The sequence below is a fragment of the Leptodactylus fuscus genome, chromosome 4, assembly GCF_031893055.1.
Source record: "Leptodactylus fuscus isolate aLepFus1 chromosome 4, aLepFus1.hap2, whole genome shotgun sequence".
Taxonomy (NCBI): Eukaryota; Metazoa; Chordata; class Amphibia; order Anura; family Leptodactylidae; genus Leptodactylus; species Leptodactylus fuscus.
The window spans coordinates 200847968-200870831 of NC_134268.1; the positions used below are offsets into that span (position 1 = coordinate 200847968).

At 42.9% G+C, this 22864-nt stretch overlaps 1 protein-coding gene across 1 annotated transcript in view; it reads right to left on the bottom strand.

The window, feature by feature from the left end:
* Positions 1-13462, bottom strand: part of JCAD (junctional cadherin 5 associated) — a 96710-nt gene extending 83248 nt beyond the window's left edge. The window contains exon 1 of the mRNA XM_075271598.1: positions 13378-13462. The gene's annotated coding sequence lies outside the window, so the exon portion shown is untranslated. The remainder of the gene's footprint in view (positions 1-13377) is intronic.
* Between the last annotated feature and the right edge of the window lie 9402 nt (positions 13463-22864).

Here is a 22864-nt window from a genome sequence, read left to right on the forward strand (position 1 = left end):
CTGAAAAGTAAATTTTTATATGGCTCAGCTTAAGGGCCTCTAACTTAATTTGGAAGGGCTCACGTGAAGGGCCAGAAAAGTATTTTTTGGAGGTCTCACCACATCACACACACACATAAACAATGGCAGTTAAGAGTGGAGGCTGTTGGATTTCCCATTACTTATGTCATCTGTGGTTATCATGGGCAATGTGATTTAAAGGGGTGCATGCTAATGTTTCTTTAGCTTAAAATTTGTCTTTCTGTCCATACTAAGGCTGCATTCACACAGAGTAACATTGGCGTTTTTTGTGCTTATTTTGGCACATAGCGCCGCGTAAACGCCGCGTTAATGCGGCGCTATGTGCCAAAATAAGCACAAAAAACGCCAACGTTACTCTGTGTGAATGCAGCCTAATGTGGAGGAAAGAAGGTTTCCAGTATTTTTCCACTTTCCATAGAGGTTATTGAGTTTGGAGTGTCTAGTTGACAGGCTGCGATAGTGGGGTAATAGAGGGTCTTGAATGTGTTAGATGCCGCCAGGCATGCTTCCCCTGCTGTCCCAGTTGCATTCCAGAGGTGTTGGCATCATTTCCTGAGGTGTCATTGTGGACTTAGTGATTCCAATTGGTCAAATTTTGGTTTCCCTGAAACGAGCATTTTTTTCCTATAGACTATAATGGGATTCGATTGAATAGTCGAATATTGATGGGCTACTCGGATCGAATTTCAAATAGTCAAATATTTCACTATTCTTGAAGCTCATCAAGAGAATGCCAAGAGTGTGCAAAGCAGGAATCAAAGCAAAAGGTGGCTACTTTGAAGAACCGAGAATATAAGACAGATTTTCAATTGTTTCACACTTTTTGTTAAGTATATAATTCCACATGTGATAATTCATAATTTTGATGCCTTCAGTGTGAATCTACAATTGTCATAGTCATGAAAATACAGAAACCTCTTTGAATGAAAAGATGTGTCCAAACTTTTGGTATGTACTGTATCTATCTGTGAGGATTGGGTTGATATGCTGGTACTGGTGATCCTAACCTATCTATCTGCGAGGATTGGGTTGATATGCTGGTACTGGTGATCCTAACCTATCTATCTGCGAGGATTGGGTTGATATGCTAGAATCTAATGACAGACTCCATGAAATGTTTCAGTTAACAAGTAGCAGTAAGTCAGTATGTCAAGTAGTCAAAGAAAAGGAGACTGTGCAGAAAAATGTAGCCGCAAGGGTTACCATAAGTGCACAATTGTTGGTTTAATTCATTTTGATTCTTCAAAAGCATTTACATAAAAATACATCAATCCTATTAATATTATAAATGTGAAAGTTTGTGAGTTTGTGTGTTTGCATGTTCGGATGTTTGTTCCTCAATCGCGGAAAAACCGCTCCACCGATTTGGCTGAAATTTTCCACAAACATAGTTAATACATTTGATTAAACAATAGGCTACTTTTTGTCACAATAGCGCACATACGTTTGTGCCAGGACCCCCACAAACCCCAAACTCACACCACCATCTCTACAATCTCACACACTTTGGACCATAGCAAGCCACAAAATTCATATTGCCCTCTACAGCCTCGCCCCTAACCCCACACAATCACATATACAGATACTTTAACACTTTGCACCTTAACGATACTCCAGGAGGTTCTCTTTAACGCTCCGGAGCAGCCATGTTTGCCGACCCCCACCGCTCTGACAATCCGCGACACCGCCCACCCATGTCAATACCCCTAGGTGGTCTAATAAATACAAAAAAAAAGTGTAAAAAAAGTAAAAAAAATATAAAAATAAAAAGGATTAAAAATTCTAATCACCCCCCTTTCCCTAGAACACATATAAAAGTAGTTAAAAACTGTGAAACACATACATGTTAGGTATCCCTGCGTCCAAAATCGCCCGCTCTACAAAGCTATACAAATATTTTTCCTGTTCGGTAAACGCCGTAGCGGAAAAAATGGTCAAAAGTGCCAAACCGCCACTTTTTCACTGTTTTGATTCTGATAAAAATTTGAATAAAAAGTGATCAAAGCAATAACATTTCCCGAAAATGGTAGAACTACAAAGTACACCCGGTCCCGCAAAAAAAGACGCCCTATACATCCCCGTACATGCACGTATAAAAAAGTTACGGCTGTCGGAATATGGTGACTTTTCTAAAAATAATTTTTTAACACAGTTTTGGATTTTTTTTAAGGGGTCAAAATGTAAATAAAACCATATAAATTTGGTATCCCCGGAATCATAACGAAACACAGAATACAGGGGACATGTCATTTTGGTTGCACAGTGAATGCCGTAAAACCAAAGCCCGTAAGAAAGTTGCAGAAATGCATTTTTTCTTCAAATCCACCCCATTCTAAATTTTTTCCCTGCTTCCCAGTACATTATATAGAATAATTAATGGTGGCATCATGAAGAAAAATTGTCCCGCAAAAATTAAGACCTCATATGGCTCTGGGAGCGGAGAAATAAAAAAGTTATGGGGTTTGGAAGGAGGGGAGTCAAAAACGAAAATCAAAAAATGCCATCGGCGGGAAAGGGTTAACTTCAAATACTTCTGTCCCAAATATATACCCACTTCTACAATCACCGCAGACGAAGTCGCGGGTAACAGCTAGTATCAATATAAAGTTACAATTTCCATTGCGACTTTTTCACTTCTGCGCCACATTCCTATCATTATTTATGCCAGAAATCTGGCTATGAGCTGGCATACAATCCTCCTCTGAGGACACAGACGGCAAAAGGTGGCATTTGCGCACCCTTGGCTGACGCAGGGGCATGAGGCCAGTCTTGATAAATCTGGGCCAGTATTTCTACAACTTCTGCTATTTCTTGTTCTGCCCTTTTTGGATGGGGCCCTCATAATTTCCTGCCAATCTCTCCTTTATGCTGTAAGAATCTCCAGTAGTATAACTGAGAAGACGGAGAAAGTACAGTTACACACCAGACTGTGGTGGCCCCTATGCCATATAAAGGACCCCAGTATAAATGGTACATGATTGTTTGAGAGCCATGTTACAAAGCACGAGCTGAAGCTCAACATCTTATTGTTAGAGCTGGGAGTTTCTCTATTCTTGAATGATGAATCTGAATCTGTGCCGCACTTAGATAAATTCTATCTCAGCCCAGAAAATAACATCTTCCTTGTGCAGAAGTAACATGATCTGTAAGGAGTCAGTAGCCCCGCAGATGTAGTAGTCATGCATGCATCCCTTATAAGAATACCAGCGTTGGTTTCAGCATAGATTTCATCCTATTGTTTTGGTTTGATCTCAAATTTTGGCCAACATTTTTGGTTCTGTGTCTATATTCATTTAAAGGGGTTTTCAAACCCTATGGAATTTTTACTCACCCTACCGATCACCTGTTGCTTGCCTGCCGTTGTCCGCTGCTTATCTCTGTTTGTCAGACACAGAACAACTGAAGCCTAGTAAACAGAGGTTGGCAGCAACAGTATAACAGTGTCAGGGGACCAGGGAAATGTAAGCAAGGGCAAGTGGCAAGGGATGGCTCAGGTTAGTATTAGACCTTCTGTTATTGTATATCATTGTCACTGGTTTGGGAAAAACCTTATTGGAATAGAGGACCCCTTTAAAAATATAGATGTTATTCAAAGACCACAAGATAAATACTGTTTACGGTGTTATGTGGCTTATTTATACACAGTCCAGTCATATTAATGTGACCACCGCCTACTTTTGACGTCAACGTTAAATAACCAATCGCAGAAGGCACGAGTCATCAGCCATCTGGGCGCACTCATCATTGTGGAAGGCATGATGGATCAACACAAGTATGCATCTATCCTTGCGGACCATGTTCACCCCCTCATGCGAATTGTTTTTCCTCAGGATGATGGCATCTACCAGCAGGACAATGCGACGTGTCATAAAGCTCACAGTGTACGTGCGTGGTTCGAGGAGCACCAGGATGACTTTACTGTACACCCTTGGCCAGCAAATTCCCCGGACTTGAACCCAATGGAGAATCTGTGAGACCACCTCGATCGGGTTGTTCTTGCCATGGATGCTCAACCACGTAACCTAGCGCAGCTGGCCACGGCACTGGAGTTGGCATGGCTCAACATCCCAGTGACATCATCGCAACATCCCCTCTCTTCCTGCACGTCTCGCAGCGGTCCGCTCTGCCAAAGGTGGCTATTCTGGATTTTGACAGGTGGTCATATTAATGTGACTGGACTGTGTATTTCAGTTGAAGGGGAAAAGGCAAATATTTCACAGAAGAAGTGGAATTAGGGACCCACTTTAGTCAAAACCTACATATTACAAATAATGCTAGCATTGGAACTACGGTCGGGGTCTCTGTCCCTGAATCCGCTTGAAAAATGCGGAGAGAAAAGTCCTGCAAGCGTTTTTGGGCAGAAACCGGGCGGAAATCAGGCGGACTCCATTATAGTTTATGGGGTCCATGGGTTTCCACAGGTAACCACTTCTTAAGTGGATTAGGTTTCTGATCCCAGGCAGACCTGAAGAACGGAAAGCCGAATGCTAGTGTGAACCTATAAGGTTCCTAAATGGCATTGCCCTACAATACTGTTTTCAAACCTTTTCAGACTCACAACATCTCTGTAAAGCCGAAAATTCCTCGGGGCACCCTACCAAATAATTTTTACCAAGAGACAAAATGCTTTTTTAGCACAGTTTTAGAATTCACAGCTGAAATATACTAAATACATTGCTTGACTTGTGTAATTAGAAAATACAATACAGTTCTGATACGTTTTTACCTATACCACATGTGTACCATATTTTATCATATTTCACCATACCCTCTTAATAACCACTCCATAGCATCAGGTTGCCGTGTAGCCCATCAGATAGTATATAATATGTCTAGCCAGTGTTCTCCAGGCCTCTAGTAATACTCCCCAGTGGCCCCCAGGGAAGAAGTAATGCCTACCAGTGGCCACCAGGCAAGTAGTAATACCCTCAATAGCCCACAGGCAAGAAATAATGTGCCTCAATGCTCAGTTGTGTCATATAGATAACAAACCGTAACACTTTCCCACCCTCGTTCATTGGCAGCTCTCTCCTTCTCTCTTCCTATAGTCTCCGATTCAAAGCAGGAGGTCTGAACAGTATCACATACATCCTAGCAAATGTCTGCATGGTAGAGCAGGTAGCTGAAGGCTTGCAGCTCACTATGGTATTCAACTATGTCTATGTCCTAAGGACACAAATATTGTTCAAAGATAACATATAGCCGTCTTCCCATCAGATTGTCGCTGCACCCCTGGCTGCATCGGCATCCCGTTGCGACTAGCTGCACGGAGAACTCATACAGCCCTTAGGGGTGGGTCTGGATTCTGCAGGCCACTTTAGGTTCTTAGCTGTGGGAGAGTGGGCTTACATTTGTAAAGGCCAGAATAAGCTATAGCCTGCACTGCATTGCAGAGAGCTACATCTAATTTTTATTTATTTTGTTTCTTCAATCTCTAGGTGGTGCATTAAATTTTTGGGCACTATGGGGGATGGGGACACTGAGGAAGTATTATTAGTATTGAGGTCACTATACACTATCAGTAATGGGGGAAGATATCATAACTACTAATCCAGCAATGAAAATTCATGGCTGGGAGAAGTAGTCAAAGCGGTCTGGGCCAAATGGAGAAGATGAGAAAAGAGAATCAAAGGACAAGTCATTGAATGTAATAGCCATGTAGTTTTTATGGCACTGCTTCTGATCAGTTCTGGTGTCTTTGGAGGGGGCAAGTAAAGTGAAAAATGGTTGAGGCCACGTGAGAGACCTGTTCATCGAAGTTTAGTTGAATGAGTGGACTGGTAGGGTTGAGAAGGCCGGTATAAAACCCAATGGGTCCATGAAAATTAAAACAAATATGAGAGAGTAATTCTTCCTCCAATGGCGTTGCAGTGTATACTGTAAGTTAAACTATACCTGGGGGAAGTTACTATAGTTTTGGCTTTTGTTAGCGTCTGAAATGGAACCCAGCCATAAACCGTGTCATAGAAACTGCCGAAAATCAGCAGAGAGAAAAGTTTTGCACAGTTTGAGTTTATAGTTAATGGGGTCTGCAGGTGTCCGTGTGTAACCCCTGTTTTAGCGGGCCGGCTCTCCATTGTTTAGGTCCTAAGGCGGACCAAACCACAAAGAGCACAATGCGAGTGTAAATCTAGCATAAGTGGAGTAATCCTAAATTAGACTGTAAGGCTTTATCTGTAAAGAACTTGGTCATGGAAAGGGATGACAATTTTTGGCCAAGGACCACTCTCCTGTCATACAGTTTTGTGCAACATGGATAGTCAGACATCCATGAAATGTAGTGGTGTACAGCAGGGCTGTGGAATTGAAATCGTGGAGTCATAACGGGGACCAGTTTTGGTTGGAGTTACACCCACTTCAAAACAAACTGATTATTTTTAATCACATTTATTAGTATTATAGGATTAATTAGAGGTAGTTTGTTGCAAATTTACTTTCATAGGGGTTCAGTTTAATGCATTAAAGGATCTTTACTGCCAGTGGCGTAACTACCGCCATAGCAGCAGAGGCAGCTGCCACAGGACCCGGGACATTAGGGGCCCGGTGACAGCCGCTACCGCTGCTATCATTATACTCGGGGGTCTTTTCGGACCCCCGAGTATAATCATTGGCGGACAGGGAGAGGTAAGAAACATAAAAAACACTGTTACTTACCTCTCCACAATCCGTGCAGACTTCGGCCTAGTCGTCTGACGTCTCATGACCCCGACCTGCGTCCTGGGTCATGTGACGTCATTCCTAGTTACGCCACTATTTACTGCTCTGGACTGACCATGGTTGAAGGAGTCGGAGCAGTAGACAAAGTTGAGTCAGAGTCGTATTCAGTAGTTTGGTCTACAGAGCTTTGGTGTCTTGGGAAAAAGGACCCACAGAAGACGGGGAAGCATCCATACTAGATGGTTTATACATCCCCATGCAGGGGCGTAACTACCATAGAGGCAGCGGAGACGGCTGCCACAGGGCCCGGGCCATTAGGGGGCCTGGTGACAGCCGCTACCACTGCGTTTTGTTTTTTTTTTAAATTGGCCGTTACGGGCCCTATTTAATTGCCGATCCTGGACATAATACTGTGTGCAGGGGCCACTATGGGGGATAATACTGTGTGCAGGGGCCACTAATGGACATAATACTGTGTGCAGGAGCCACTATGGGGGATAATACTGTGTGCAGGGGCCACTAATGGACATAATACTGTGTGCAGGGGCCACTAATGGACATAATACTGTGTGCAGGGCTTACTAAGGGACATAATAGAGTGCGGAGGAGGGGGTCGGTCGAGGTCTTCAGCGTCGGTGTCGGTTGGGGGGGGGGCCCATGTCAAAAGTTCTCCACGGGGCCCCGCCATTCCTAGTTACGCCACTGTCCCCATGAGCTCTAGGCTAGGTTCTCATCTGCATTGGAGATTCTGCTGAAAACTGACAAAAGGAAAAGTTCCGCAAGGAGAACTTTTCTCTCCAACGGGTGCAGTATAAAACCGGCAGACCCCATTATAGTCTATGGGGTTAATGTGTTTCCACAGGAAACTGCTTTTTAATCAGACAGGGTCTCCATCTTTCGGGTCCCCATGTGAACAACAGAGACCCGAATGCTAGTGTGAACCTAACATAAGGGGCAAGTTGCGTTGAAGACCTTCTGAGAGGCCAACAATGGCACTGTAGGACAGGGACAAATGTCACTTTGGTTGAAACCAGGTTCTGTTCTAGAACTCTGCGGCCCTGCTCAAGAACCACAGAAAGCCCCTCCATGCTTTCAATGTATACTGTCTACAATATATGAATAACCTGCAGTCTATATAGATATCATGACCTCAAATTCAATAGGGACTCAGGTGACGTCATACGGCCCCAACTCTAATCCAGCCCTGCTTTTGCCGAAATAGCTGAATCTATATAATCTAAGTCATGTTAGACCCACAGCAAAGTGGCTTCACATGCTAAATACAGTCTTCGTGGTAATTGCTTAGTAGCAGAAGGCTTGATACAGAGAACATGGCAAATCTAAAATTAAAGTCTCCTTGAACAACCTCTCTTTCTATAGTAATCCAAGGTTTACTACTTCTGGGTGGGCTGAAGATCCGTCTCCCTTAGTAGATGCAGACTCCTGCCGGCCTTAAATGATAGCACATGTAGTCTCATCAAAATCTCGCCTAGTACTGGAAATAACCAAAAAGTTATTAAAACCCCCCAAAACAATCAATTATGGAAATTTGCAATATAAGTAAATTGCAATGTAAATGATCAATTGGCGATTGAATCCGGTTTAACGTCGATGTCTCTTTGCTACCTGCCGCTTAGTAAGTGAAGATGGTGCAGTTAGGTGGCGAGAGGTCCCTGCGAGATTATGTGAGCCAGATAAAACTCCTGCAATTTGCTGCAATAGTCAGATGTGACATCTCAAAACATACTAAAAGCCCAAGGCTATAATTACCGAGATCATGTTTTTAGTAGAGAAAGAGGGGTCTGTGCTTTGTATTCACAAACACCATGCGCAAAGGATCCTTCTATCCCTTCTCTATGGGTGCAGTGTACTGTCAATGTCTGGGGAGGAGACTCCCAGGCAGATCCTCTCTTATCTGCACACTTCTAGTTCCTAAGTGCTCGCAGTACATTACCGTCTCCTCTTCGGACTGCATGCACATTGCAGAATTTTTGCTATAATTTTTCCATACTAAAGTATTATATAGATAGCAGATAAGAAAGGCAGATAAGATAAGAAATGCTTTAAAAAAAGAGTGAAGTGGAAGAATCCTGCAGTGAAATATGTCAATGAATATAGTCTTATCTATATCAGCACTGTATACTGGGTTTCCCTTGGACAGACTATGGGTCTACCAAACAGCTAGAGCAGGAGCCTCCATTGCCCAAATGGTTGTAGACCATAGCTTATCATTAGGATAGGCCACCAGTATTAGATCTGTGGGGGTCCGACAGCTGCACTGCTCACTCACCATACAATATGTAGCAAAGGGTTTTGATACTGCAGCGCAGCCCCATAGACTTCAATGCAGTACCCAAAGCCGACACTACAGTGTGTACTACTGAGCCGCATGTGAACATTACCTGGAGCTATCCTGTCCCCAAACAGCAGATCTGTAGGGGTCACGGCTATTGGACCCCCGAAGACCAAATATGGATGACCTATCATAGGGATAGACCATCGTTATATATATATATGACCATCATTATATACTGTATATGGAAAGCCTAGACACCTCCATATATGTATGATAGCCACCCAGTTCTGCTAAACTTAGCAGGTTCAGCGGACATTAATCTAATGTGTACGGCCATCTCTACAAAATATGCTGATAGTTAAGTGACCTCATGTTGCCTTTTGACCCACAGTAAGTATATTTGCTCCTAGTCCTCTCCGAAATCTACCAGCTCCATCCTGTAGACATGTTCAGAGATAAGCAAATCCCTACCATTTATACCAGTCCTGATAACTGCAGCAATATGACAAGCCATATAAAGTAAGAGATATCCTATATCTAAATATTCCCGCAAAAAGAGAATAGCTTACGTTAAAAAAAAATAGCCTATGTCTGCTCAAAAATGTTAGGAACACAGATGTTAAAACTTCTCTTAAAACAGATTTGGTGAAGGATTTCCATTTCGCACAAAACCAATTCAATAATGTCACATGCCAGCAAAACTTTTGAAGGGCTGCAATGCACATCATAACCTCTGGGTGGCCACACATACACATATATTGCATATCAATTTGTGATACAATGTTGCAAAATAATATGGTCTTGAAAAGCTGGTAGTCTCGAGATAGACATATCTGAACACGTCCAGCCAAGAGGAAAGATATGGAAGGAATCGGATGGTTCGCTAGATGGTTAATAGCATGGTAGAATGAATTGACGCAAATGCGTCAGATTTGTGAGAAATGTTAAAGGTAACCTGCCAATTTCGGTAGTCTGCAGGTAGCTTGTTATAGATAAGTAGAAGCTGAACAGATTGATATATAGTAATATTAGTGATCTTTATTGATCATCTTAAGCTTAGGAGTCCAGTGGGCGGATCTACTCACTGATAGACAGCTAACTCCATGTACAAACCTATGCAGATAATGCTGTTGGTCAATGAATGAAACCGCCCACTGGACTCTTATGCCCAAGGTCTTATATGGATAAATGACAGGTTATATAGAATCTTTAGCCACATATATATATATATATATATATATATATATATATCTGCTCAGCTCCGCTTCCTTCATATGGGACTACATGTTCATCGTGACGGGTTCCCTTCAGGTTTAATATACACAGAACTTTTAATTGAGGACAATACTTTGTTTTACAATGGAATAGCAGCTTTACTATTGGATAGTGGTTTAGGTGATTGAAGGATTGGCTGGACATAAGGATTAAGGAATCAATGTATTCAGTTAGATAACCTTTAAGACAATAGAGATGACTAGCATGACCTGACCCTATAGAGATGACTAGCATGACCTGACCACAAAACACGTCAGATCATGTTATAAATGTTAGAATTAAAGTGGTATCCCATCTTAACAAGTCACCTAACTACAGAATAGGTAACAGGAGTGTATGATCACTATGGATCCCATTATTGATCAGAAGGATGGGGGGTCCTGTGTCCCCTGTCTGAATGAAGTAACAGTTGCACATGTGGGTTTACACTCATTTCTATAGGACAACGCTTAATATCTTGGTCAGTCCTGCAGACTGAATGAAGCAACAGTGTGTATGTGTGACTGTCGCACAGGACCTTTGTCCACATGATCGGTGGGTGTCCCAACAGTGTGACATCCAACGATCAGGCACCTATTCCCTACCATGTGGATAGATGATATGTTGTTATGTTAGGACATCCCCTTTAAAAGGGTTTTTAACATAACCATATGTAAAATTGTAGACAATGAAAACTTATACATTTTTGTAAATATAAAGAACTAAAAATATTGCTGAGAGTTAAAGATTTTAAGTTTTTTTGCCTTTATTGGCAGCCATGAATGCAGGAACTTTCTATGGTCTGGGACTTGTCAGAAACCCAGCCATGATGTCCTTATTGTGGTCAGGTCAACAGACTGGGACACTGCATGTATGAGAAGATAACCCGGACACAATAAGGACATCATGGCTGGTTATCAGGAGGACACTGCATGTATGAGAAGATAACCCGGACACAATAAGGACATCATGGCTGGTTATCAGGAGGACACTGCATGTATGAGAAGATAACCTGGACACAATAAGGACATCATGGCTGGTTATCAGGAGGACACTACATGTATGAGAAAATAACCCGACCACAATAAGGACATCATGGCTGATTATCAGGAGGACACTACATGTATGAGAAGATAACCTGACCACAATAAGGACATCATGGCTGGTTATCAGGCAGGGACACCACATGTATGAGAAAATAACCCGACCACAATAAGGACATCATGGCTGATTATCAGGAGGACACTACATGTATGAGAAGATAACCCGACCACAATAAGGACATCATGGCTGATTATCAGGAGGACACTACATGTATGAGAAGATAACCCGACCACAATAAGGACATCATGGCTGGTTATCAGGAGGACACTACATGTATGAGAAGATAACCCGACCACAATAAGGACATCATGGCTGGTTATCAGGAGGACATTACATGTATGAGAAGATAACCGGACCACAATAAGGACATCATGGCTGGTTATCAGGAGGACACTACATGTATGAGAAGATACCCCGACCACAATAAGGACATCATGGCTGGTTATCAGGAGGACACTACATGTATGAGAAAATAACCTGACCACAATAAGGACATCATGGCTGGTTATCAGGTGGGACACTACATGTATGAGAAGATACCCCGGACACAATAAGGACATCAAGGCTGGTTATCAGGAGGACACTACATGTATGAGAAGATAACCCGACCACAATAAGGACATCATGGCTGGTTATCAGGTGGGACACTACATGTATGAGAAGATAACCCGAATACAATAAGAACATCATGGCTGGGTTTTTGACAAGTCCTAGAGCATAGAAAGTTCCTCCCTTCCTGGTCACATCCATTGACAACAGACTGTTACCATAAGAGGGTCGGAGGAAATCTGCAACATTCTTAATTATTTGTATTTTAATTTTCAATTGCCTATAAATTTCTATATGGTTATTTTCATGGGAAACCCCTTTAACGTTCATAGAACTTTAGAGTTCATCATAAGATATTGTGCATAACTTTAGGACACAGCTTTTGGGTAGTTGGATGGTTGGCCGGACAAATAAGTGCAGATTGTAAAGATATCACTCTATATTGACTTAAGACACTAAAAATGACTAGCGTGACCTGATCATAACCAAAAAATCTTAGAATGAATGTACTACAAGATGCTGGGGGTTACTTTAGAGTAACAAGGTCACACTTATTGGTTGGATGGTTGGACAGATAGAAACATGAACTGTTTAGGTCCAGGTTGTATCTATGGGAAACACTCTGCACAGATTCTACATCCAGCATGACCTGACTATAGGAAAACGTTATTTAGCCATCCTACCTGGTGTCTCACACGTTACTACATGATATGACAGCTGATAGATATTAAAGGATTCACAGCACACCCTGCAAACTAAAGTAGACAATGCAGCAATTGGTCAATATTAAAATGACGGACATTCTTCAACATCATACGCTTGTGCTGCACATCAAAACACCGCTCAACTCTGCTACATCAGTGTGGTGGAGAGGAGCAGCTGTCTTTCTGTGACATTACCGTCTCTATCCTGCCTGGACAGTAGTTTGCCACTGACATGTCTGTTATGTCTGAGGCAGAACCCCACCTCTAGTGAAGAAGCTGCACAAAATGCCACCGTCCCCGAAGCCTAACCACCAGCAAAGTGAAAGCTACCATGTCAACAAAAGTACGTTCCAAAAGCAACATTAACAGAAATATTCAATATCATCACTGTAACCGGGCAGGATCTGAATGGATCCAATAGTCACTTGTTTCTGTAGGACTGAAGGTTATCTCCTGAGACACACATGTACACACAACTCAACCCAAAAACAAGCCTTGTGTAGGATGGGAAGAGCAGGTTTCGGTGCCACAATCTGGGTGACATTGGATTTCTTACCAGACATGTCACATCTTGCAGGGATACAAGGAACATGCCTAAAATCCAGAGAGAAACTTAGCTTCAGTTCATCACAGGCAGCTGCTGACTGGCTTTTTTTTTTGCTGTGGATTCTGCTGCTCTACATTTCCCAGGCTTCCAATGACTTTGAAGATATAAAGGGCTTCTTCTCATGCATCTATGCAGCAAGGAAATAAGGTTGCATTAGCAGACGGTAAGCAAAGACAAGGACTTACCTTGTGAGTCCCCCCCATGCTTGCATCCGTCTACTTGGTGTGCAGCAGCTCCAGAATTGTAATCCAGCACTGCATGAAGCTACTGCTGAGCATGCCTAGTAAATGCAGTCACTTGGAAAGCAACTAGGAAAAGGATAAGGTTCCCTCAACAGCTTAATGATTTTGCAGCCAGTCTGAAAGTTTTAAAGGTGCAAAACACTGAAGTTTGGGGTTTCACATTAATAATATGTATATTATTATAGGTGGGGTAGAGGATTTCCATAAAGCAGCAAGTCTTGAGATATGAACTTGTCTATGGACAACTTCGATTAATATTTGCAATTAAATGAAGCATAAATATAATATAATTGTATACCTATAATATAGATGTAGCAGAGCTGATGACATTTGAGAAGTTTAGTGTTGCTATATCGAATGGAAATCTAATGTGACACATCCTACAAGACTGGATGGATTCCAATGTAATGGTCACCATGATGTGTCATATATGTAAGGTCCTATTCACTTCTGCGTTCGGGTTTCCGAAACCTATATGTATTAAAAAGCAGTTACCTGAGAAACCTGTGGACCCCATAGACTATAATGGGGTCCGTATGGTTTCCGCATGAACATGTGGAAAAAAAAGTCACTTTTCTCTCCGCATGATTTGTGCGGAAAACACACGGACCCCATTATAGTCTATGGTTTATCTGCAGATCTCGCTACATAAGGTGGAACCTGCCAAGAATCTGATGCCTGTCCTGGTCATACACATCAGATTAAGAGTTGTTGCAACTAAAATAATCTGGATCAACCAATGATCTGCAGATAAATATCTCACGTGTATGGCCAATTTTTTTTTTCTAATCCATAATTCCAAGGTAGTGTCTATTGCATAGGATTCTGTTCTAGTGAAGTTTTCACATTTGCAAAAATGACTCACATGTTGTATTGTGCAACATTGTACAATGTTCTCTAATATGCAGACTCGATTCTTTTTCTATAGAATCCCATGACATTCATTTCTCGTTACGGGAACGGAAACAGATGAGATACCAAAGAAGTCCAAGCTCATTGTCACTTTATGGGGCCAAATTTGCAAAGAACAAATTTCGCCTAATCTGTATTACTTACATAGGACAGACTGAATAAATCTATGGATAGAATTAGCCTGTGCGAATCTCACAAATGTGTTGCATTTGCATGTAATTATATTAAGACCGTAGCCGCAAGTTGTGGAAAAGCTGCGTTTCTTGTTGCGGATTTTGCTGCGCTTCTCTTTTTCGGGAGTGGCTTCGAAAGGAATGGGAAATATATAGGAAGTTCTTAGACTTCTCCCTTCTCCTAAATCCACTCCTGGCTTTCTCTGAAAGAAACTCTGTAACTTCTGCAACACAATTTTTTCCGTAGTGTGTGGTTTCAACCTAACAGTCCTAAAATGTAGTAAGGAAAGAGGATGAGGGTAATAAATGATAATAAATGTGAACATACTGTCTGATGTAGCAGAGTTACGCTTGTCATTTTGTGACGTGCCATTGGCATGTTGTCTAAGGACTGCAGGTAAGTGTGCGGTCACTCGTTGCAGAAAAACTGCACTTTGCGTTGCAGATTTTGGTGCGTTTTCTGAACCATTGTCGGTAGTAGAAGGGAATAGTATGTGTCCTATTCATTTCATGTCGCCTTTGACATCGGCTCAAACTGTAGCAAAATCTGCAACATAGAATGCAGCTTATCTGCAACGTATGGCCACAGGACTGCAGGTAAGGGAACAGATTTAATGTCACAGCTTCCAATAGTTAAATGACAAACCCAGCTCTGCTACACCATCTATATACATATTGTGTTACCCATTGCCAAATATGACAGTGCATTTTTCTGCAATATATATGCAGTGCAGGCAGCTACCAACGTCACAAAAACAGGGTGTGGGGGACAGCATATCGTGCAGATGGAGGGGTAAGGACACATGCAACTTACAATCCCCTCTGGGTCTTACTTAGAGACGTCTCAGGCAAATTAAGGAATGCATTAATGTAAATAGATGCATCCCTAATGTCAGCAAGATCTGCATCACATGCTGCCTATGAAGAATGCACTTGGAACGCAGGGACCAATAAAATTGCAGTTTTTTTGCTTTCTGTTACTATATGAAATGAGGCAGGATATCAGATAATGTGTTCCTATGGAGGCAGGGGAAAATCTAAACATGTGCATGTATGGCTGCTTGTCTAGAATCTGCTACTGTGGAGAAGCAGCTGGAAGCGAGGAAACATTTAAACAATTTTCTGAGCTGCACTTATTTCTGCATCTCTCCTTGTCCCTTCCTACGTTCCCTCCCTGAAGTCCTCTTCTCTCCGCCAATCCAGGCCTGTTGTTAGGCAGAACACGTCATTCATAAAGCATAACAATGACAGCTGGAACAGACCATGTTGTTGTCACTGAGTACCTGCGAGGTAGTGGGATTGTCCCTGTATCAGAGACAGATACATTGTATCATGCATTAAAATGTAAATATTTACAATTCTTCTATTTCTTGCATTCTATCCATAGGGTTGCACCGTGCAGGATCAGTAACTGATACCGATCCTACAAGACATGAACTATGCGAGAATACAAAGGTCCCCAGGGTGGCACACTGCTCCAGCCCAAAGCTAGAAGTGGCTGAGCTGAATTTGTCATTTAACTCTTTGGTGTTGGTGTGTTCTTGCATGGTGACGACTCTCAGATATGACAATCCAGCAGTCGTGTGTAAACCCCCAGGCGAAGACGCTACGTGTGACAAATCACAAACTCAACTCTGCTACCTCTGCAATGAAAACAACATAATTACTACTGTGTTTGTTTTCTGCAGAGTGGATTAAGCATCAGGGTAGATTGCTTACTTCCAGGCAGGCAGCAGAGACAAGCATGGCAAAGAGCTGCCCAGGACCAAGTCAAGGAGTTTCCCTGCAAATCTGCACATTTCCTTGGCTGCAGTAAATCTCTTAGGCTAGAAGATTATCATGGGAGATCAGATAGAGTAACTCACATGACAGACCTCTAGTATCAAGAAAGATGGTGGCAGCGTCGACAGTGTTCGCAGCATCCATTTAGGGACCGAACGAAAGAGACTGTGACAGGGAATCATTTTATTTGCATGTCAGAGCTCATATCAGCCAGCAGAGGCGACATGGCAAGCTCCTGGGCTCCGTGTACCTCCATACAAAATCTGGACCACCCAGCTATCACAGGGCAATAATGTCAGTGCCGTCCTCTGTCACACCAGAAGGGGCATTGTGGGCGGCACACCGGCTTATTGGATAGCACTGTTGCCTTGCAGCACTGGAGTCTGACCAAGTGCAACATCTGCTTGGAGTTCTTATGTCCTCCCTGTATTTGTGTGGGGTTCTTATCACCAAAACTACACTGAGGGATGACATATACCATCACAAGAATTTCACTTACAAATCAGTGATCTGCAGTGTTTTGCAAAAGAATTAGGCATGCGTTAGAAAAAGGCTGCAAAGTAAGAATGCTTTCAGAAATGGAAGGGTTAATAGTTTATTTTTGCCAAATAACAAAATGAAGTGAATGAAGAAAAGAGAAATCTAAAACCCATCAATATTTGGTGTGACTTTTGTCCTGGAAGTGATGATATGGTCCCAACATGATCTCAACATCATCCAGTCTGTCTGGGATGACATAAAGAGACAGACGGATTGGAGCAAGCCTACATCTACAGAAGATCTGGGCTTAGTTTTCCAAGATGGCGGGAACAACCTCCCTGCCGAGTTCTGCCAAAAACTGTCTGCAAGTACCAAGAAGAACTGATGGAAGGAGAAGGGAAAAGGTCACACCAAATATTGATGAGATTTAGATTGCTTTTTTGTTCATTCACTTGATTGTGTTAATTGATAAAACATAAATGATTAGAACGTCTGTGTCTGAAAGCATTTGCACTTTGCTAATTTTTTTTACCATACCTGACTAAAACTTTTGCACAGTAGTGTACATATAAGAGAGGAGGCCCCACAGCAAACCGTTATGGTCAGTGGCGTAACTAGGAATGGCGGGGCCCCGTGGCGAACTTTTGACGTGGGGTCCCCCCCCAACCGACAACGACGCCGAAGACCTCGACCGACTCCCTCCTACGCATTCCTGCGCATTCTAATATCCCCCATAGTGGCCCCTGCACACAGTATTATCCCCAACAGTGGCCCATTCACACAGTATTATCCCCCATAGTGGCCCCTGCAAACAGTATTATCACCAATAATGGCCCCTGCACACAGTATTATCCCCCATAGTGTCCCCTGCACACAGTATTATACCCCATAGTGTCCCCTGCACACAGTATTATGTCCCATAGTAGCCCCTGCACACAGTATTATCCCCCATAGTGGCTCCATCACACAGTATTATACCCCATAGTGTCCCCTGCACACAGTATTATGTCCCATAGTAGCCCCTGCACACAGTATTATCCCCCATAGTGTCCCCTGCACACAGTATTATTCCCCATAGTGGCCCCTGCACACAGTATTATCCCACATAGTGGCCCCTGCACAGTATTATGTCCCATAGTGGCTCCTGCACACAGTATTATCCCCCATAGTGGCCCCTGCACACAGTATTATAGCCCATAGTGGTCCCTGCACACAGTATTATGTCCCATAGTGTCCCCTGCAAACAGTATTATCCCCCATAGTGGCCCCTGCACACAGTATTATCCCCCATAGTGGCCCCTGCACACAGTATTATCCCCCATAGTGGTCCCTGCACACAGTATTATCCCCCATAGTGTCCCCTGCAAACAGTATTATCCCCCATAGTGGCCCCTGCAAACAGTATTATCCCCAATAATGGCCCCTGCACACAGTATTATCCCCCATAGTGGCTCCTGCACACAGTATTATACCCCATAGTGTCCCCTGCACACAGTATTATGTCCCATAGTGGCCCCTGCACACAGTATTATGTCCCACTGTGGACCCCCATAAACAATTATTATACTCTGAGGTCTTTTCAGACCCCAGGGTATAATAATCACAGACCCGGGGGAATAAAAACATAACATGGATGTCACATGACCCAGGACGCAGGCCGGGTTCATGTGACGTCAGAGACGTCAGACAACAAGGAAGGAGGCCTGGCAGGATCGTGGTGAGGTAAGTAACAGTGTTTTTTATGTTTCTTACCTCTCCCGGTCCGCCAATCATTATACTTGGGGGTCCGAAAAGACCCCCGAGTATAATGATAGCAGCGGTAGCGGCTGTCACCGGGCCCCCAATGTCCTGGACCCTGTGGCAGCTGCCTCCGCTGCTATGGCGGTAGTTACGCTCCTGGTTATGGTGCAGAGTTCTGCCACTAAGGATAGAGAGGCCTAGTTGTTGTCCCAGTGCTTTTCCATGACCCCGGGGCAGATTCTTAACCCTCTTGTCTCTGGAGGGCAATGCTGACAAGTACATGCTCCTCAATAGTAAAGAAGATGGGACTCACTCTCTCCAAGGACTCCACAGTAGCTGTATAGGCTGCCTCCATGATATGTATACCCTTGTCTCCAGTCCTATGCGTGGAGCTTTCCTCTAATCACAGTGTCCTATATTCCTAGTGAAATATTTCTCTGCCTGGGAAAACAAGTCATTTTATTGATGGATACGAGAGAAGGATAAAGGAAAGTAGAACATTCCCATCTCATACTATTTCTTCCTCCTATATTGCTTGTATATAATACCTGTCCACATTGCTGCAATCTTTCTGCAACAATTTTTATTGTTCCAACGAATTTAAATAAAAACTGAAGCTTTCCAGATAATCTTCAAAAATATCCTAATGTTGCCTTACCCTTCGTTCGGTATTCCATTCAGGGAGTCCGCATGGGGTCCCCATAGACTACAATGCGAACTACTTTCCTGTCTGCATGATCCCTGCAGAAATCTGGCGGCAAGCACACGGACCCCATTATAGTCTATGGGGTCCATGTGCTTTTACTGGCACACCACTTGCAGTCACATTCGGTATTCCGTTTGGGGGGGGGGGTCCTCATGCGAATGCAGATGTGAAAGAGACCTTACAGTGCTGGGGTCCTGGATTCGATTCTGACCAAGGGCAACATCTGCATGGAGTTTGTATGTTCTCCCCGTGTCTGTGCGGATTTTCTCCCATAGGGCCCCTGCCATGCCCTACCCCATGATTGTGACAAGGGTTGAATAAAAGAGAAAAAAGTTACAATTTTTTGCACAAAACTCCAACTTTTTTATGCTTTGCAGAATACAGATGTACAAGTCATGATAAATTTTCCCAACGTGTTCACTATTACTTGAGTTAAATTCCTATGGACAAAGTAAAAACATAATTTCTATTTTCTTCTCCACCATTCACAAGCGAGACCCTAGGCCACGTCTGAGTATACAGGACTATACTACAATTAAGTAAAGCCCAGTGTTGTTAGCATTTGCTGACGCCAGCTTGGTGACAAGGTGAGCTCCCATCTAATGTGCTTAGATATTCCGCCACTAATACAGTTTAATTGCTCTTGTTCGGTATATGCTGACACCGGAGTTATGACAAGGTGAGGACCCAATTAACATTACGATAAATATTTCATAAAAAAGAATACATTATCAAAGCCTTCATTGTGTAACTTATAAATATCCCTCTCATAGCTCAACTTAAAGGCTATGGTCACCTTTGACATGAAAAAAATAATACATACTGTATGTTGTTACTTAAAGAGTTGCCAAATTTTAGATTAGAATCTTAAGTTCCGCATTCATTTTCAGTCCAACTAATATGCAGATTGCAACCTGCCCTTAGTTTCAGATTGTTCTGTTGCTGCTGTGTCCTTCTCAGTAACACATCCTATATGTCTGGATCCACCTTCACTAGCTCACGTGTACTAGCATGGTTTTCCTCCCTTTACTGCATATAAGGGATCTCTGCTCCCGTGTTCTGTCATATGCAGATGTTGAAAAGTGTGTGATATTCCTCTTCCTCTGCACAGTCTGAATGGGTACTGTCCTCTTTCAGGACATTGCATGCTGACTGTTATTTGCCCTTCCCTCCCTACCTACACCATGTGTGATATTCTTTCCCAGCAGACTTGTATTTTTCCCCATCTCCACATTCTGATCTGCTGCATACAACCTCCTCCCATCCTTGCTCCTATTCCAATACTGAGAGAAGGAAAGGAGACTGCAGAGAGAGCTGGCACAACCAGTGAGCAGTGCTGTGTGATCTGTCTAAAGCAGCAGGACAGCCAGCTATGTGAAGGAGTTATTCAGGCTCTACAAAGAAAATACAAGGATGCTTTCTAAAGAAGAGTATTTAGAAAGTTGCTTAATGTTGGATTTAGGAAGACAATGTATAATGAAATTTCATTGTAAAGGTGTCCATAGTATTCCCTGTGCCAAAAGACTTCTGTAGCGGCATATTATATATACAGGGCTATCAGTCTCTTTTCAGAGGTAGGCATTAATAAAATGGGTCTACTATAGACAATTATCTCCTTTCCACTAGATAGTAGATAATTGTCTTATCTTTGTGGGCCTGACCACTGGAACCCCTAGACAATTGGCGTTTACAAGTGTCCTATAAAAGTGGAGCAGTGTCTCTGCATATGCGCCAAAGCTCATTTGACATGACGACTTATAAACTATCATTCTCCTGATTGTTGGTGGTCCTAGTCATCAGACCACCAGCGACCAGACTTATTCGTTTATAGTAGGACAATCCCTTTAAAGGGGTTGTCCAAAGCACAGGCATAATGGATACAGATGACTTATTCACAGGATACGTGAACTAGTGGAGGTCTGAAATCCAGACACTGCATCGATCAACTGGATGCCATATACATGGTACATGGCCGTAAGCAGCTCTGCTCCTATTTAGACTGGAATGGAAACAGTTATAGTTCCTCGGTGCCACCACTACAGGGCACAGTCTCCATTTACACTGCAGCTCTTCCCCCAACACTTAGGAGTATCGAACCCCACCAATGGAATACAGAGTCTTATGGGCTGTTCCCATGTGCGAAAATAAAAAGGAATTTGAGGTTCACGTCTGCCTCAATTCCTCTTCATTTCAGAGCCTTCTGTCTCCCCGCGGCGGAATGCTGATGCATTAATCTGGGACTAGTCAGTGAATGAGCACCAAAATCCATGGCACGACTGAGCAGGATGCTTATTTTTTCAGCATCCTGCTCTGCTCTCTCCCTCCCATAGAAAACAATGGAGAGATACCTATTCTAACTGCATGAATATTAGTAGAAGTCAGTCTTTATGTAACAGTTTGTAAGGTGAGTAGGGTTAGGAGAGGTTAAAGTAGGTGTAACAAAAGAATTAGAGCTGAAGAAAGAAGATTTCCTATGTCGCTGGCTGGCTAATAGCGGAGAGAGTGACATTGTACTGGGAGAACCTATCTGGGGATAAGTCTCATTGCCTCTGTCACAGCCCTTGTAATTAAAGCGTTCAGCTACTGGAAGATCAGGATTATAGTTAGACTGCTACATTTTAACCCTCTTCCATGTTCCTATCACACTGCAAGAAGATCACCAGAAATGCACGAAATACATAGAACTCCATTCTTCTTTAACTAGGGAATATTAGGTCACGCTTTTATCGAGACTGGAACAATGGGAGAGATACAAGCCAACTCATCGCATTATATAATGTAGTATACAGTAGATGACAGGTCAAGGCGAGGACTGAGATATACATATAGGAGGATAGATTGGACGTTTATCATTGAGATGCGCTGAAATTAGTTTTCATGAATATTATAGACTAACAAACTTTTTGATGGCATATACAGTCATGGCCAAAAGTTTTGAGAATGATACAAATATTAATTTTTACAAAGTCTACTGCTTCAGTTTCTCTAATGGTAATTTGCATATACTCCAGAATGGTATAAAGAGTGATCAGCTTAACAGCAACTACTTGCAAAGTCAATATTTGCCTAGAAAATGAACTTTATCCCCCAAAAGTCATCATTGCACTGCACAAAAATGGCCTAACAGGGAAGAGTATCACAGCTAGAAAGATTGCACCTCAGTCAACAATCTATCGCATCATCAAGAACTTCAAGGAGAGAGGTTCCATTGTTAGCAAAAAGGCTCCAGGAGCCCAAGAAAGACCAGCAAGCGCCAGGACCGTCTCTTAAAAGTGTTTCAGCTGCAGGATCGGGCTACCAGCAGTGCAGAGCTTGCTCAGGAATGGCAGCAGGCAGGTGTGAGTGCATCTGCACGCACTGTGAGGCGGAGACTCTTGGAGCAAGGTCTGGTCTGAAGGAGGGCAGCAAAGAAGCCACTTCTCTCCAGAAAAAACATCAGGGACAGACTGATATTCTGCAAAAGGTACAGGGAGTGGACTGCTGAGGACTGGGGTAAAGTCATTTTCTCTGATGAATCCCCTTTTCGAATGTTTGGAAAATCTGGAAAACAGCTTGTTCGGAGAAGACAAGGTGAGCGCTACCACCAGTCTTGTCTCATGCCAACTGTAAAGCATCCTGAAACCATTCATGTGTGGGG